Below are 15124 nucleotides of genomic sequence, written 5' to 3'. Positions count from 1 at the left end.
CTGAAGATTAACAAGCTTTTGCTAAATGACTTTACTCACAATTGTTCAGTGTGGGGAGCTAAGCAAGCAGACAGGAAGCTGTGACAACTCACTCTGCCCTTTCTGCCACTCATCAGTCATATTCGCTGGAAAGGCTCACTGCATGCCCCACAAACCTCTGTCCATGCCGTCCAGCTCAGCTCTTGCCTCAGCCCTGCCCCAGCTGGGTCCTAGGGTATGCCTCTCCCTTAGAAAATCAGTGCCCTGAAGGGTCTGCCCCAGAAAGCTACCCAAGGCAGGGGGCTCTCAGGCTGGGCCTATCCATATCACTCAAACCCAGGCAATTCAGCGAGAAGGGCTAAGAACAAGATGTCTCTAGAGAACACTCTGGAACCATGATTGAGGGCTGAGTAGACATTTCCCGGAAGCCGCATTAATCTATGTAGTGAATTCAGCCATAAGCATGAAAACGCTGTTTTCCCCTAAGCCAAACCCTTTGAATTCCCACTTTGGAATGAACCAGGCCAAGGGACCCAAGCAGGCATTGAGAATACCAGAGGTCCCCAAGTTCTTGTCCATACTGAAAGTGTGGTCCTAGCACCCCCAGAAGGAGACCCAGGCAGCAGAGAGCGGGAGAATGGGAATGACAGCATGAGGCTCTCACTTACCAGGAGGATCTTCTGCAGCCACAAAAGAAAAAACAGGGTCAAATGAATTAAAGTGCAGGGGGCCAGAACTTCTGATTTACAGTGCTCCACAAGACCCCGGCGCAGAGCAGCGGAAAGAATCGCTGTGGGACACACACAGGCCAGGCACACCGAGCACACACAATGACACTGGAGACAGTGTTTACACAGTCCTAGACAAGGGAGATGGCTGTCACGAATCATCCCACAAAGGAGCACAGAGACAAGCACACAGATTTAGGGAGGAGTCGTTACACCGGAACCCTGTTCAGCAATTCCTAAAGCTCAGTTTCTTTCCCATCCCAGGTGCTTACAATTTTGACTGGTTAAGTCAGGCAAGTCAGGCAAGCCAGGCATCCAGCCAGTGTGTTCGCACAAAGAAAAGACAGAAACACGAGAGTTGTGGAAAAGATAGTATATGTTCTCTATCTTTAAACACACACTCAGCGGGGGTGGAGGAGCTAGGAGACAAAAGGTAATGGTACCGTCAACAGTGACACCCAAATAGACAGGTTCGTGAAAACTGAAGGCAGACGTGTACCTTTATTTCCGGCACCCTCGGAGCACTTAGGAGGAAAAAAGCCAAACAACGCTCAATAAAAACTCAGAAATAAAATCATGGTGGTCACTTCTCTGACCATTCAATAAAGCTTCAAGTTAATAAGAAACGATAAAATGAAAATCCTGGCTGTTAGACATTTAAAGACATGTTCTTATAACCCCAGCAGGTCAGAGAAAAACAAAACTAAATTCAAGACACCCAGGTTGCAGACAGGCCCGTATGCACAGGAAATTTTAATCTGAAAATATTCTCACTTTTATACAAAAAGAAAAGATGGAGATAAATAACCTGATAAAATTTGAAAAAGCAGGAAAGTTGTGGTAAAACATAAGATGTAAACTTAGAGTTGTAAGGAAATGAGCATATGAGAGAGGGAAATGCTGCAGCTGGTGATTAACTCTCTCAAAAAGAGACAAACACTTACCAAACTAATTTCAAAGAGTAAATACACACTGACAACGGAAAAGATGTCAGTGGGGAGACACATTATGGGGAAGAATTAAATTGGTCTAGATCCATAACAAAATTCTGGAAAATCCAGATGAAGTAGGAGATTTTCTAGAAAAATATGAATGCCAATATCAATGCGGAAATAATAGAAAACAAGAAGAGATGGTTGGCCCTGAAAGTGAAAGCAGTTTCAAAAAATACCTTCCAAAGAAGTTATCAAGCTAGGAGAGTTTTTCTTTGGAAGAAAGTTCTACCAGTTTCTAAAGAATAAATTATCCTTCGGTGCACAGCATAGAAGGGGGAAAAAGGTGAAAGAAAATTCCCATTTATTTTAGGAAACAAAGCCTGACAAGGAAATACAGAGGAGAAAGGAGGGAAGGGCAACAGAAACAGCTCTCATTCCTGAATACAAACACAAAGATCTTCAATGAGCAGGTTGCGGCAACAGCTGGGTCATTCTAGAAAGTGAGAATGGCTAAGAATTATGGGCCAGGTGGGCTGGTTCACACCTGTAATTCCAGCACTCTAGAGGCTGAGGCAGAAGCATTCCACCAGTGGGATGTCATCCTGGGCTACTTGGGACCCTGTCTCAAGGGGAAAAAAGAAGTTTGAGGGGGTGGAGCAGTGGTTCAAAGGTGCTCTTGAAGATGACCCAGGTTTGGCTCCCATCACCCACATGGTAGCTTACAGTCATTTGTAACTCTGGTTCCAGGGTTCCAATGCCCTCTTCTGGCCTCCTCAGAAACAGCAAACATGCGGTGCACATGCATACATACATACAGGCAAACACGCACACACATATAATAAAAATAAATAAATCTTTTTATAATAATATAATAAAACACAAATTATATGACCTTGTTTTATTATAAAGACTAAACAAAAAATATTCAAATTTTCTGAATGAACAGACTATAAGTATTTTTATTTCTTATATGTTTTTATGAACCACACAAATTATTTTGATTTTTTTGGATGAATAGAAATATTGCTTGCATAACTTTTTAAAAACTGGCATTTGGGGCTTTTAAATGCTTATTTATTAGTGTGTGTGTGAAAGAGAGAGAGCTGGCAACAGCACATGTGATAGGTCTCAAGACAACATTGTTGAGTTGCTTCTCTCCTCCCACACCTATCTCCCTTGGTGCCCCAGGACTGTGCAGCAAATGCTTTACCCGTTGAGCCATCTCACTGACCCCCACCCGAAACACTGTCTTTAAGTGAAGAGTAGTAGCATGCTTCAAAAGACGCATCAAGAGTGTAAAAAGAAAAATGGGCAAAATGGGAGAAAAAATTGCAGATCACCATCTGATACGTAAAGCCTCACAATGCAATGATTGTTTAATACAACTTAAACACAAGGAGGGCTGGAGAGATGGCTCGGCAGTCAGGAACTCACGCTGCTCTTGCAGAGGGCTCCGGTTCAGACCCCAGCGCTCCCACAGGTCCTCAGAACCATCTATAACTCCAGGTCCAGGGAATGAATCTGGGGCCTTTCTTCTGATTTCTGAGGACTCCCTCATGCACACAGACTCACACAGAGATACATAACTAAAACAATAAAATAAACGTTTAGAAGTGGGCGATGGCCTTAAGCTCACATTCCTCCAGGAAAAGCATACAGTCCCGAGTAAAAACATGGTCACTGCCTACCTTGTCATCAGAGAAAGGCAAAGCAAAACCACAAGAGGAACAGATAACACAATGGCATGGCTGTGTTACCCAAGACTCGGGTAACAGTGGGGACGGGAGAGGCTCGGGACATGTCAGACTCTGTGGGACGCCCTGGCCCATGTGAGCCCCGCCCCAATTCTGCTCCTGGTACACGTTCTAGAGAACTAGAGATGATACAAAAACATGGGCTTGAAAGTTCTGAGCAGCCTTTTTCACAACGGCCATCAGGCAGGCATGAGCCAAACACCTCTCTTCTGAAAACACACAGAGCAAAAGAAGTTAATCACAAGAGACCACATGCTGTGTGATTGCATTTACATGAAATGAGACCCAAAGCAGAGGAATGGCTGCCATAGCTGGAGATGCTTGGAGGCTAGAGGGAGCCGGTGTCTTTCCTGCAGCGAGGGAAATATTCTGAAGTGGCCTGTGGGGATAACTGTCGCACACTTTAAGTAAGGACTTGTGTTGACACAGACATCTCACAAAACTGTTAGAGAACAGGGACACAGGATCAAACACAAGCTCAGAAGCTTGCTCACACTGAAGACAAAAGCAGGGATCTCAGGGACTTGTTCTAAGCAAGAATTAAGGGGGCAGGGGGCTGAGAGGCAGCTCTGTGGCTACGGTGCTTGCTGCATAAGCCTAACCCGAGTACAACTTCCAGACCCACATGAAAAGCCAGTACAGCGGTGGCATCGGCAAACCCTGCAGTCCTGCAGAGACAGAGACGAAGAATGACTCCAGATGCTCACGACCTCTCTAGCTAGAGTTCACAGTGAGGCTCACAAAGGAGCTCACAAAGCAGATCCTGAGTCAGCAAGGTGGAAGGCAAGACATAACTGCAAAGTTGTCCCCTGACCTCCGCATGCGTGCTGTGCCACACATGAGGCTTGTGCTCCCCTTCTGTCTCACACACACAATAAAGTTTATGAAAAGAACTAGAGTGAGTATTGTTCTTAGCAGAAGTTGAGCACCGAGCAGTGCTTACAGCGGTTGTTTTTATGAGCAACGTTTTTCTCTTCTTTTGTTTGATTTTGTTTTGTTTGAGAGAGGACTGCTCAGTGTAGTCCTGGCTGTCCTCGAACTCACAGAGATCTGCTGCCTCTGCCTCCCCAGTGCTGGGATTAAAGTCCATGCACAGCAAGACCATCTTTTTCTTTTCTTTTTGTTTGCCCACATTGTTTCGAGACACTCCCACACCTAGCAGGCTGGCCCTAAGCTTGTTACATAACAGAAGATAACCTGTGCCTCCTGATCCTCCTGCCTCCACCTTCCAAGCGCTGTGATCACAGATTTGTGCCAGCATGCCTGGTTACACAGTGCCTGGAATGAAACCAGAGCTCCGGGTATGCTGGGCTGGTGCTCTAACCACTGTGCTCCACCTCCAGCTTTGTCTATAGTTTCTGTCATTCTCTCTAAACCACCCAAACAAGCTTACAAGGTCACCAGTGACTCGTCCCTTTGTAAGTCCAGTGGACCAGCACCCAGTGGCAGTTCCTCCTCTGCCCCCGATGCACGTCCCCTTGCCTGTCCAGAGCATCATGGTGTGGCCCTGCCTCGCTGCCTCATCTTTTCACCTTCACTGCTGAGACCCCCCCCCCCCAGGAGGCCCAAATCAATTAGCCTAGCCCATTCTCTTCTACAGGCACTCTCTCTCGGAGGTCTCCTCCAGCACTACATTTTTAAATAAAGTGGACAGTACGGGTCTCAGGATGACTAAATGACTCCTCCAAACTCTAGCTGCCTGGTGTATGTTTGCCAACGCATGCCTAATGAGCCTCTTTAATGCCCTGTCAGCTCCAGTTATCAGCAGGCCACCGGCTCCTCCTGTAGCCTTCCTTTTATAAACGAACTGGAAGCCCTCCTTCGAGGCGCTCAGACCAGCCTTAGCCTCCTCCCCTCATGTCCACAGGCAGCCCTTAGCATCCCTCCAGCTCCACAGCACATCTGGAATCTGCCATTCCCCACCCCATCCCATCACTGCTACTCTGGTCCATCCCTGTCCCCTCATATTGGTTTCAACTGGCCTCTCACCTCGATCCTCTTGCTGCCCTGTCTCTCAAGCCACTCTTACCACCACAGCCCTACAATCTGTAAATGGATCCTGGCCCTCTCAGTGCATAGCGTTTTGATGTCTTGTCACATAAGCTAAATAAGCTAACGCCTTTATGAGAACCTCACAAGACTCAGAGGTTGACGCCTACAGCTCTCTCTTCTCCCATCTTCTGCCCTCTTGACAGCTCACCTGCTTCCTGTTTCAGCCCTCTCTCATCTTCTCTTGAAGGACTTCTATCAGCCTGAGGGGAGGAACCATGATGCTCACCCCCTCCTCATACTACCCCAACTACAAACAAAGCATGTTTCCACTGAAGACCCCCCTGGGGAATCCACGAGTTTACTGGAACTGCTAAAAGAGCATGAGCGAAGTCACTGCCAGAAGCATGGGGGACCTCAAAGTAGCGCCACACCGGAAAATCTTCATCAGGTGGATGGCGGCTTCCTCATAGCCACATGGCCCCCTCAACTCACCTACTCTAGCACCCTCAAGACCCCCACGGACTGTGTGATCAGGGCAGCATTGCATCCAAATGGCTGAGAGGAGCAGCAGGACTCTCAGGTAAGGGTCCAGTGTCCCTCCCGACCTTCTCCTTCATGAGGACACATCAACAGTCAACAGCCCACCCGACAGCCTCCTGCAGGCTGGCAAAGCTGATCTGATGAAGATGGCGCTTGCTTTGCTCAGAGGACTGTGTTCTACAACGTGCATTCTTGACCGCTTCCTCCCCTTCAAGCCTGCCTCTGACTCAACCTCTCTCTCCTGTCTGTTTCAAACTACACCCCTTCCAGAAATGTGTGCCCTCCTCAACCTTGCTTTGTCTACACAACAGTAACCTCACTAGACATTAGCTAGACCTCACTTAGGTCTTTACTGTTGGGTATCTGCTCCCTGAGGGCTGAGTCCCATAACCTTTGATCCCGTGACCAGTCTCAATTCTTAGATCAGCTGTTGGTAACAGCGTGCATCTCGGGAAATTTTTGACAGCTATACGGGCTCTCAGACATTGGAGGAGGGGAAACAAGTAACAGTCTTTGGTTTCGAGTACCCAAGAACAGATAATGTGTCATCAAGTTATGAATTTAAGGGCTGAGGACATGGTTCAGCCGATATAGTACCTGCCTAGTCTGCATCAAGTTTTAGCTTTGAGCCCCAGCACTGCCCACAGCAGGTATGGTGGCGCAGACCTGTAATCCCAGCAGTCAGAAGGTCAAGGAAAGAAGATCAGGAGCTCAAGATTCTCCTTAGTTCCATAGTGAGTTTGAGGCCAGCCTGGGATCTGTGAGACCTATCTCAAAAAAAAAAAAAAAATTACAGTAATAATGGGTTTAAGGAAGCATTTTGCCCAGTCATCTTTTTTTCCATCCATAAGGAGATGGGCATGCAGGGTGGAAGTGGGGGAGCACAGAAGCAAGAACAAGAGAGGTGTGGTGGTTTCAGACAAACCATCCTAACTTTCCCCTGGATTCACCCTCCATGATGCAGGATTTGGTAATATATAGCTAGCCAGACATCTCCAGGGGACTGTGCCAGCGCCCTGGACAGGAAGCTACATGCATACACTCAAAGAAAGAGCCCTTGGCACTTCCTGTAGACCTCAGAGTGGCACAGGACATGAGAGTGTCCACACACTCCACCGCTAAGCCTGCAGGTTAGGACAGGAGGGAGAAACGGTGGGAGGGAGGAGGAAAGAGGGAGAAAGAGAGAGAGAAGGAGAGAAAGGGAACCAGGAGACGTGACCAGATTGTGGGACTAAAAGATGTCAGCAAATGCAAACTGATCTGTGTGTCCTAAGGTCAGAGCCCGGAGACGACAGGGTGGACTTGTACTGGGAACCAGGCTGCCCTCCCTGGAGAAACAACAACATTAAGGAAGTCCAAACCAGAATTCAGCCACCACCCCCGCCCCTCGACTCTGGGGTGTGGAGGAAAAGAGTAAGCCCAAAGTGACTAAGTTTAAACCTAAAATGCCTAAGATTACCAGGGATTTTCTGCCATTAGGAAAAAATGAGAGCTCAAAAGGGGGATTAAGTTGACTTACAGAAAATAAAGCGATATTTTTAACACACATTCACGGATGTGGCTTGAAACTATCATTGCCACCATCACTCCAGCCTGGCTTCTAATGGAGTCCCCTCAAGCCTTCCTTCTTCCTTCAGGGAGGAGTAAGTTAGCGCAGCCTTGAGGTGAGCCTTCCAGGTCTCAGCCAGGTGTACCCCGCAGCTGGTCTCTGACACTGACAGAATCACGCCCCACAGAGGGAAGGAACTAGCCCCATGGCCTCCCATGTCCAACTCTGTCCTTGACCTCATTTCGTAACAGCTAAGCGTCAACGTTGGGCCATAGCAACAGGAGGGAAAACACAAAGACTGGTCTCCAAAGCGTCCTTTAAAGCTTGAACCAGAACTCTGTCCATTGCCACTGCCATCCCATGCCCAAGGTTCAAGGCCATTCATCTCTCCACCAGCCAGAAAAGTCATTTTATCAAGGCATGGACTGAAGCCTCTTGGGTTTCAGCTAACAGCCAGCCTTCAGTTGTTAAGCAAGCAGAGCCAAGTAACAAAGACACTCAGTCTAACAGTCACCCTAGTCCTCCAAGACTGAATCAGCATGGCATGGTCCAAACACGTACTCCCCATCATCACCCAGGGCCTAAGGCCTTTCATGACCACAGAAGGCAAAACTGGCATCAAAACTTCTCTTTTTGAAAGGTCAGGAACTGGGAACTGGGGGTCAGAAGCAGAACCCCCATAAATGGGGATGGAATGCAGGGCCTTGCAATGCTAAGCAAGTGCTCTGCCACTGAACCACACCCACCGCCTCGCCCTTTAGCTTAGTTTTTGAGACAGGGTCTCACTAAGTTGCCAGGCTAGTCTGGAACTATCGATCCTGATTGTCTCTATTTCTCCAAGTGGCTGGGGTGACAGTTGTGGCTCCTGCTGCACCTCGCGGACAGAGCTTCTCTCCCCCAGAACAGCCACTCGAGTCAAAGAGAAAAGTCACTGGCCAAGCACATTCACCACCACGGCCAGAAAGTTAAGCTGGATGTCACTACCCGAAGCGCCACCCTCCTTGAGGAGAAGCAATGCACTGCCGTTTACAGGCTTACGTTGGCTTCCCAGACTGTACAGAAAGCGATGCCTCCCTTTGAGAGGTGGTTTCCAGTCAACCGGGCAACAGGGAATTGTGAAGCTCCTGCACTGATCTCTGAGAAATACGCTGAGCCTGGTGTTGGTTACCATGGTAACTTTTCCTGTTGAGAGTGCCAACACCCTCGGTGATGATACCCTATTTAGCTAACTCAGGTGTGGCATCTTCGTAACTCAAATGATGGCATAGGATGTCCATTCATTTCCTGAGGTCTAAAAAACTGAGGACAATTTGCTCCTGACACACCAGCACAAACACACATGTAACATACATGCCCTTGGGCTGACAGCCCAGCCGTGACTTCAATCCTACCTCACCCTGCATACACAAACCACTCAATACCCACAAACCACACAGAGAGATGCTCACATCCCGCTGCCAATGACTCAGAAGAACTCTACACACATACAGCAAACATCAATCTTTTCCACAACTAAAAGGCTGGGTTTCCAGCCTCTTGCTGACACTCCCTGGACAGCAGCCCCCTTTTCTGTGAAGGGTCCCTATGCACCCTGCCTTCCAGCTGGATCAGCAGAGGTAAGAGAAGGAAGGGCTTTACCTCCAGTGCTGAATTGTTTCCCAAGGCCCGGTAAATATATGCACATGAGCTTCAGCAAAGCCAGGACCTGACCATCTGTCAGCCTCTTACAGACAGGCCCACATGAGCAGGGAGCCCATATGAGATTACAGGGAACTGTACTTACTGAGCACATAAGTAAGGCCTGATAGGGAACCATCTTTTAGCTTGTTTTTATTTTGAGGCATGTGTCGCACATGGGTGAGGGGCCTTCAGGGGACCAAAGCTTCTGGAGACATGCTTCTGAGGAAATCAAGGGTGCTGGCCACATGGGTGAGAGGCGAAAGGGAATTGGGTTTCTGGTCATCTCCAGACTCAAAAGATTAAGGGGAGCATTTGGCCTACAACTTGACTCCCTGACAGCATCATGCAGAACACCAGAGAGAATGGAATCTACTTGGTGGGCTGAGGGAAAGAAGGCTCCAGATGAGTCCTCAGTCCTACGAAGAAGGCAATGCAACATCCCTAATCCGGAATCTGTGATGGTTCCAGAAGGGCCTGGGGACGTGGGAGCTTACCTAACCTTCATTCTGCTTATGGGTACAGTTTTGCTTAACAAGAGCTTCAGCAATCTACTTAAGAGAAAAACTATTTTTGAAGGCCTTCCCGGGACTGCAGAAGCATCCATCAAACTACAGACACTAATATTAGCTATCTTAAATTCAATTTAAAAGGGATTTGGGGGGAGCTTGCCCTGTGCCAAAGTCAACCCACGTTCTGGTTACCGTGTGCATTTTCATGCGCACAGTCGCTCTAACTTTTCAAATCTTTGTCGAACTTCTTATTCGGTCCTGATTGCCATGCCTCCGCTCCTGTAGAGACGTGTCAAAGGCACGGGTGAGGGATGAAGAGTGTCACTAAGAGCCCCCAAGAGAACCTTGTGCTCAGCACAGAGAGCTGCATAATTTCCAAGGGCCAGGCTAGGGACTAGACCAGGAAGGACAAGAAGGCATTATGTTAAACACTGGTGAGCTTTCCGGCCAGTGGATTGTCAGGGAAAGCTGTGGACATCCCTCTAAGAAGGAGAAGAACTGTTTTCTATGGAGGAGCAAGTAGGTCCCCCACATCAGGGGAAACCCCCCTTGGGGACGGCAGGAGCAATGAGGTCTGGCTGGGAGAAGCTAGGGCTGCCTCCTCCCTGATGGGGGCCCGGGGTTTGCTAGACATTTCACCCCAGGCTGTCTCCCCTGCAGTGTGCACCGAGGGAGGAGGGGTGCACCCCCAAGGAGACCACAGGAATGCCAAGCAGGGGAAAGGCGCCCCGAGCCAAGGGCTCCAGCAACCAGGATCCAATATCGGCGGGTGACTCCAGCCCCCGTAACAGGAGAGACCGTAAAGTATGTGCTGGGCTTCCCAACCCGCACACACAGCAAATAACCAATTACTCCAAATAGCTAACAGATTGTGGCTCCGACTTCCCCCCTCGCCCCCGCCCACCCCACGCCTTCACTTGTCACTTCATGGGCGATTTGTATTTGCTCAGAGACAATGAGAGACTGAGTCACAAGGAAGATCCAAATGACACCAAGGGCCGGCATCAAACACCTAACCAGAGCTCACGGGAGTCAAGGAGACCAGGCTGTACCTGTACCATGAACAAAGGAATACGATTAACGACAGGAAACACCAATTTTCCAATGTCTAACATTGGAGTCTAACATCCCCAATCCTGTAAGAACATGTCCTTAGGAAACCTACATCTATCTTCCTAAGTTAATAGATACAGGAATAAGGTGAAAACTGTAAGCATGGGGCTGGGGATGGCCAGTCAGTAAAGGGCTTCTCTCACAAGCACGAAGATCGTAGTTCAATCCCTGGAACCCATGTAAAGAGCAGCAGGCCTAGAATCCTAGCGCTGGTGGAGACAGAAGGATCTCTGCAGCTTGCTGGCTGGCCAGGCAAGCAGGTTCAGTGAGATCCTCCGTCTCAAAAAAGAAGAGTGATGGAGGAAATGGAAATGTCTGACCTGGACCCATGGCCTCTGTATGGCACCTGTGCACACACACACACACACACGTGCACGCACAATAAACATGGTTAAAGTTAGCTCTCAAGATCAGAGGCCCAGCCTCATAGCTCACAGCTACACAGACAAACCTCCTAGAAATGCTCCTCGCTCGTGAGCAACGCCCTGTAACTGATTGCTTTGGTCAGAAAACATCTACTTCAAAGCCTTGGGATAAATTGCTGTCGAGACTCATGAAGCACAATAAGGCATTCTCTGCAAACTTGGAACTGAGGGAAATAAGGCTGTCCTTGGAGAAAGTAACCTTGATCTAAATGAGTGCTAGGTCAGGACAGGGAGAGGCAAAAATCACCTCAATAGGAAAGAATGTCCTCTCATAGAGTCTTCTAAGTGAGAAGAATCTGCGAATAGAAAATGAAGAAGCAAGTGAGCTATCCTGGAAGAATGAGGGAAGAAGTCGGCCTTCAACGCTGGCAGTGTTTATTCAAGCAATCATCAGGGACGCAAGGCTCCAAGCAATAAAGCTGCTCACTTTTGAAGATAGGCGTATCTGTCATTCTTGGTCAGCTACCACTAAATTTCTTACCCACTTCCAAGCACAAGTTGCCTCTCTACTTGCTGAACCTACAGGGAGGCCATGAGCTAGACCAATCAATGCCTAGGGTCTCGTGATCCAGGCAGCTGCTGTCCTCACTGCAAATGCAAGCTGGTATTCTTCATGTGCATGCCCGAATGGGCGGAGGAGGCGCCACAAACTTTAGAATCTACTCAACCATCACTGTAGGAAGTTTCCCAAGTAACATCCCTGCCCAGATGGCCTCGTGTGGAAGGTCAGTCACGCTTTGCTTAGGAAGTTCTTACACAGGACTACACTAGCAAGGACTGTGGCTCTGACTTTGTAGATAATGCTGGCTGCCATGGTAAACACAGCACTCTTCGGCTCACAGAAAAGCCCATGGTAGGCGCCTGTGGTTCTGGGTTCCTCCTCATTTCTCCCACCCTGTTGGATTCCCAACTGGCAAAGTAAGAGTCTAGCAACTCTAAACTGTCTCCATGTTTCTTGGATCTGAGGTGACTTTTTAAAAAGGTCTGTGCATTCACAGACAGAGCCTTCCTCGGCTCACAGTGCTTGACAAGCCAGAGCTTCCCCCTGTGAGCTAAGGATGGGAAGATGGCATCAAGGGTCCAAAGACGGAAACAGTCTGAGGACTAAGAAAAATGATTCCCTGAGCCAAAGAACTGAGTCCATAACAGAAAAAAAAAAATGGCTTTGTTCATGTTTGTAGGAATATTGGAGAAGATGCCACAGACAGGAAATAGGAGCGCTGGGTCCTGAAGGAGATATAACCTGCTTGATGGAAAACAGGACTGTCGGACTTAAAATTGAAACAGATTTCCACTTCCAAGTAATGGACAAACTAGAGACCTGGAGAAATCTTCCCGGCAAGTACATCACAACAATTGGCATCTTTTAAAACCTTGGAGGTGATGAGGGTGTAAAGAAAATCTTCTGCAGCAAACAAGAAAGGAAAAATCTGGAGAAATGAGGAGTCAAATGCATACTGACTACGGGACCCCAAAAGCCACGGCGGAACATTTAGTTTTCAGTGAATCTGGGTTTGTAGTGTCTCCAGGCTTCTGGTAAAAGTAAACACACATCCTCTCTGGAAGAATGTGACTTCCATCCAGGCCTCAAAGAATTCTCAGATAAAGTTCCAAAGAGCATGAGTTCACAATCAAGAAATAGTGAAGCACATGAGGAGCGAGACACCATGAGCGCGCGCCCGCGAGGATCAGCCCACTGCAGAAGCAGACCAGAGAACAGAAAGCAGAAGTGTCAGAAATAACACGGGAACCAAAGGACCCTCCCGGAAACAAAAGACAGACAGAGACCTTCAAACCTAAACAGAATGAAGAAGAAAGAACATTCGAAATTAAAAAACGTAAACACTGGGTGACAAACTCAGAAAACTGGGTTAAAGAGCAGATCAGAAACGTGTAACATTCAGTAAATACAAGATTCACCTTTAGAAATGAGCAGAAGGGAAAGATCGAGACAAAAGTGGGGGCTGGAGAGGAGGCTCAGGGGTTAGGAGCTTACACTCCTTTCCACGGGGGACCCCAGTTCAGTTTCCAGCACACTACAGTCTGGAACTCCAGTTCCATGGGGTCCAGTCCCTGCGGCCTCTTTGGGCACCTGCACTGCCAGGCACATACCACACACAGGCACACACACAGCGGTTACTTTGTTGTTTTGTTTTTTTGAGACAGGGTTTCTCTGTGTAGTCCTGGCTGTCCTGGACTCACTCTGTAGACCAGGCTGGCCTTGAACTCACAGAGATCTGTCTGCCTCTGCCTCCCAGAGGGCTGGGAGTACAGGTGTGCCCCACCGCGCCCGGCAAGAGCACGTATTTTTAAAATGCAATAATTCCCCTTTTTAAATGCATTCTCAGGGCTGGAGAGATGATGCTCCTCAGTTCAGAGTGCTGCTGCTCTTCCTCGGAAGAGCACCCACATGGGCGGCTCACAACTGCCCGCTCTTTGGCCAGTGTGGACACTTGCACACACGCTGATACACACACATGCACACACATCAACAACAAAATACATCGTTTTAGGAAGAAGAATTAACAGAGTAGACAGTTTCCGCAGGACCCCTGGATGGCCACACTCTGAAGGAGGGCAAGCCCTTACCTCTGATTGTGTCTAATTTGCATATAACCGACAGACATCCTCCTGTGGACCGTCAGTCATCTCTGAATCGCTTGTGGGGCTCACTGTGAAGCACACGCCACAGAAACAGTTATTAAACTGCACTGAATGAGGAAATGTCATGAGCTCAACCTTTTTTTTTTAATATTCTCCATCTGCCTGTTTGTACCTGTGGATGCAGAAGCCGCATGCAAATTTAGTTGACACAGAGGATTGAATTGGTCCACGGTGTATCTCCTCAGAGCTCCAGAGGGAATGGTGGGAAGAAGATAATGTTTGAAGAGATGACAATTGAGAACTACCCAAAACCAATGAAAATAGAAACGTCTTCAGAGTTAAAATGGCAGCGTCACAGCTGTGGCCAGAGACAGTGCTGACAGAAATAGCGTCAGTGAAACTGGAGTCCTTGCAACAGGATGAAATAAAAGCATTGTCAAACAATTAGAAAGTGGAAAAGCCTAAAGTAAACTGACTACCACATAAGACTTTCAACAGATTGTACTTAAAGAAAAAGTGAAATAAGAGGACAGAAGCTCCCACACAAAGGGATAGTAAATGTGAACTTAGCTGAGAGAAAACTGTTTACTTAAAAAAAAAAAACAGGCTCAAACGCAGTTTACAAGATAGAACTAAAATGCTCAACAAAAGTGTGAAATCATTTACAATGTTTTCTAAGCTTGTAATCACATTCTGGAAAAAAGCTGTACTTAGACTTTACTAAGTCAAAGACGCAGGTTAAGATTAAATAGTGTGGGTGTGGTGCACACTTAAGCTAGGGCTAGCCTGGGTCACCTAGTGAGAGCCTGACCCAAACAACAAACAGAAAGAGTTCTATACCAGTCACTAAAGGAAATCAGTGTGTTCAGCTTTACAGGGGTAAGTGACAGGGGACACTCAAGCAGAGAAGAGTCTTACATTGAGGGAGAGAAGGAGGGAGGGGAGGGAGGGAGGGAGGGGGAGGGAGGGGAGGGAGAGAGGGAGGGGAGGGAGAGAGGGAGGGGGGAGGGAGGGAGGGAGACCTGGAGATAAAGCTCCTTGATAAGTGCGCCTGCCTGGCATACTTATGGTCCCAAAATCAACTCCCAGTACCAGGGGAGAGAGGGGTGGATGAATGGAGGGAGAGAGGAAGAAAAAATATAAGAAGATACAGCTACTTTGAGGCCAGCCTGGTCTACAAAGCAAGTCCAGAACAGTTAAGGCTATATAGAGAAATCCTGTCAAGAAAGAAAGAAAGAGAAAGAAAGAAAGAAAGAAAGAAAGAAAGAAAGAAAGAAAGAAAGAAAGAAAGAAAGAAAGAGAGAGAGAAAGAAAGA

At 47.8% G+C, this 15124-nt stretch overlaps 1 protein-coding gene across 1 annotated transcript in view; it reads right to left on the bottom strand.

The window, feature by feature from the left end:
- Dysf (dysferlin) overlaps positions 1-15124 on the bottom strand; it is a 114751-nt gene that overhangs the window by 30535 nt on the left and 69092 nt on the right. The window lies entirely within an intron of this gene.

Source organism: Psammomys obesus, unplaced genomic scaffold (assembly GCF_907164565.1).
Source record: "Psammomys obesus unplaced genomic scaffold, mPsaObe1.curated_primary_1811, whole genome shotgun sequence".
In the NCBI taxonomy this organism is placed as follows: Eukaryota; Metazoa; Chordata; class Mammalia; order Rodentia; family Muridae; genus Psammomys; species Psammomys obesus.
Note: the sequence above shows the minus strand (reverse complement) of the source record. Positions and strands in the feature narration are given on the sequence as shown.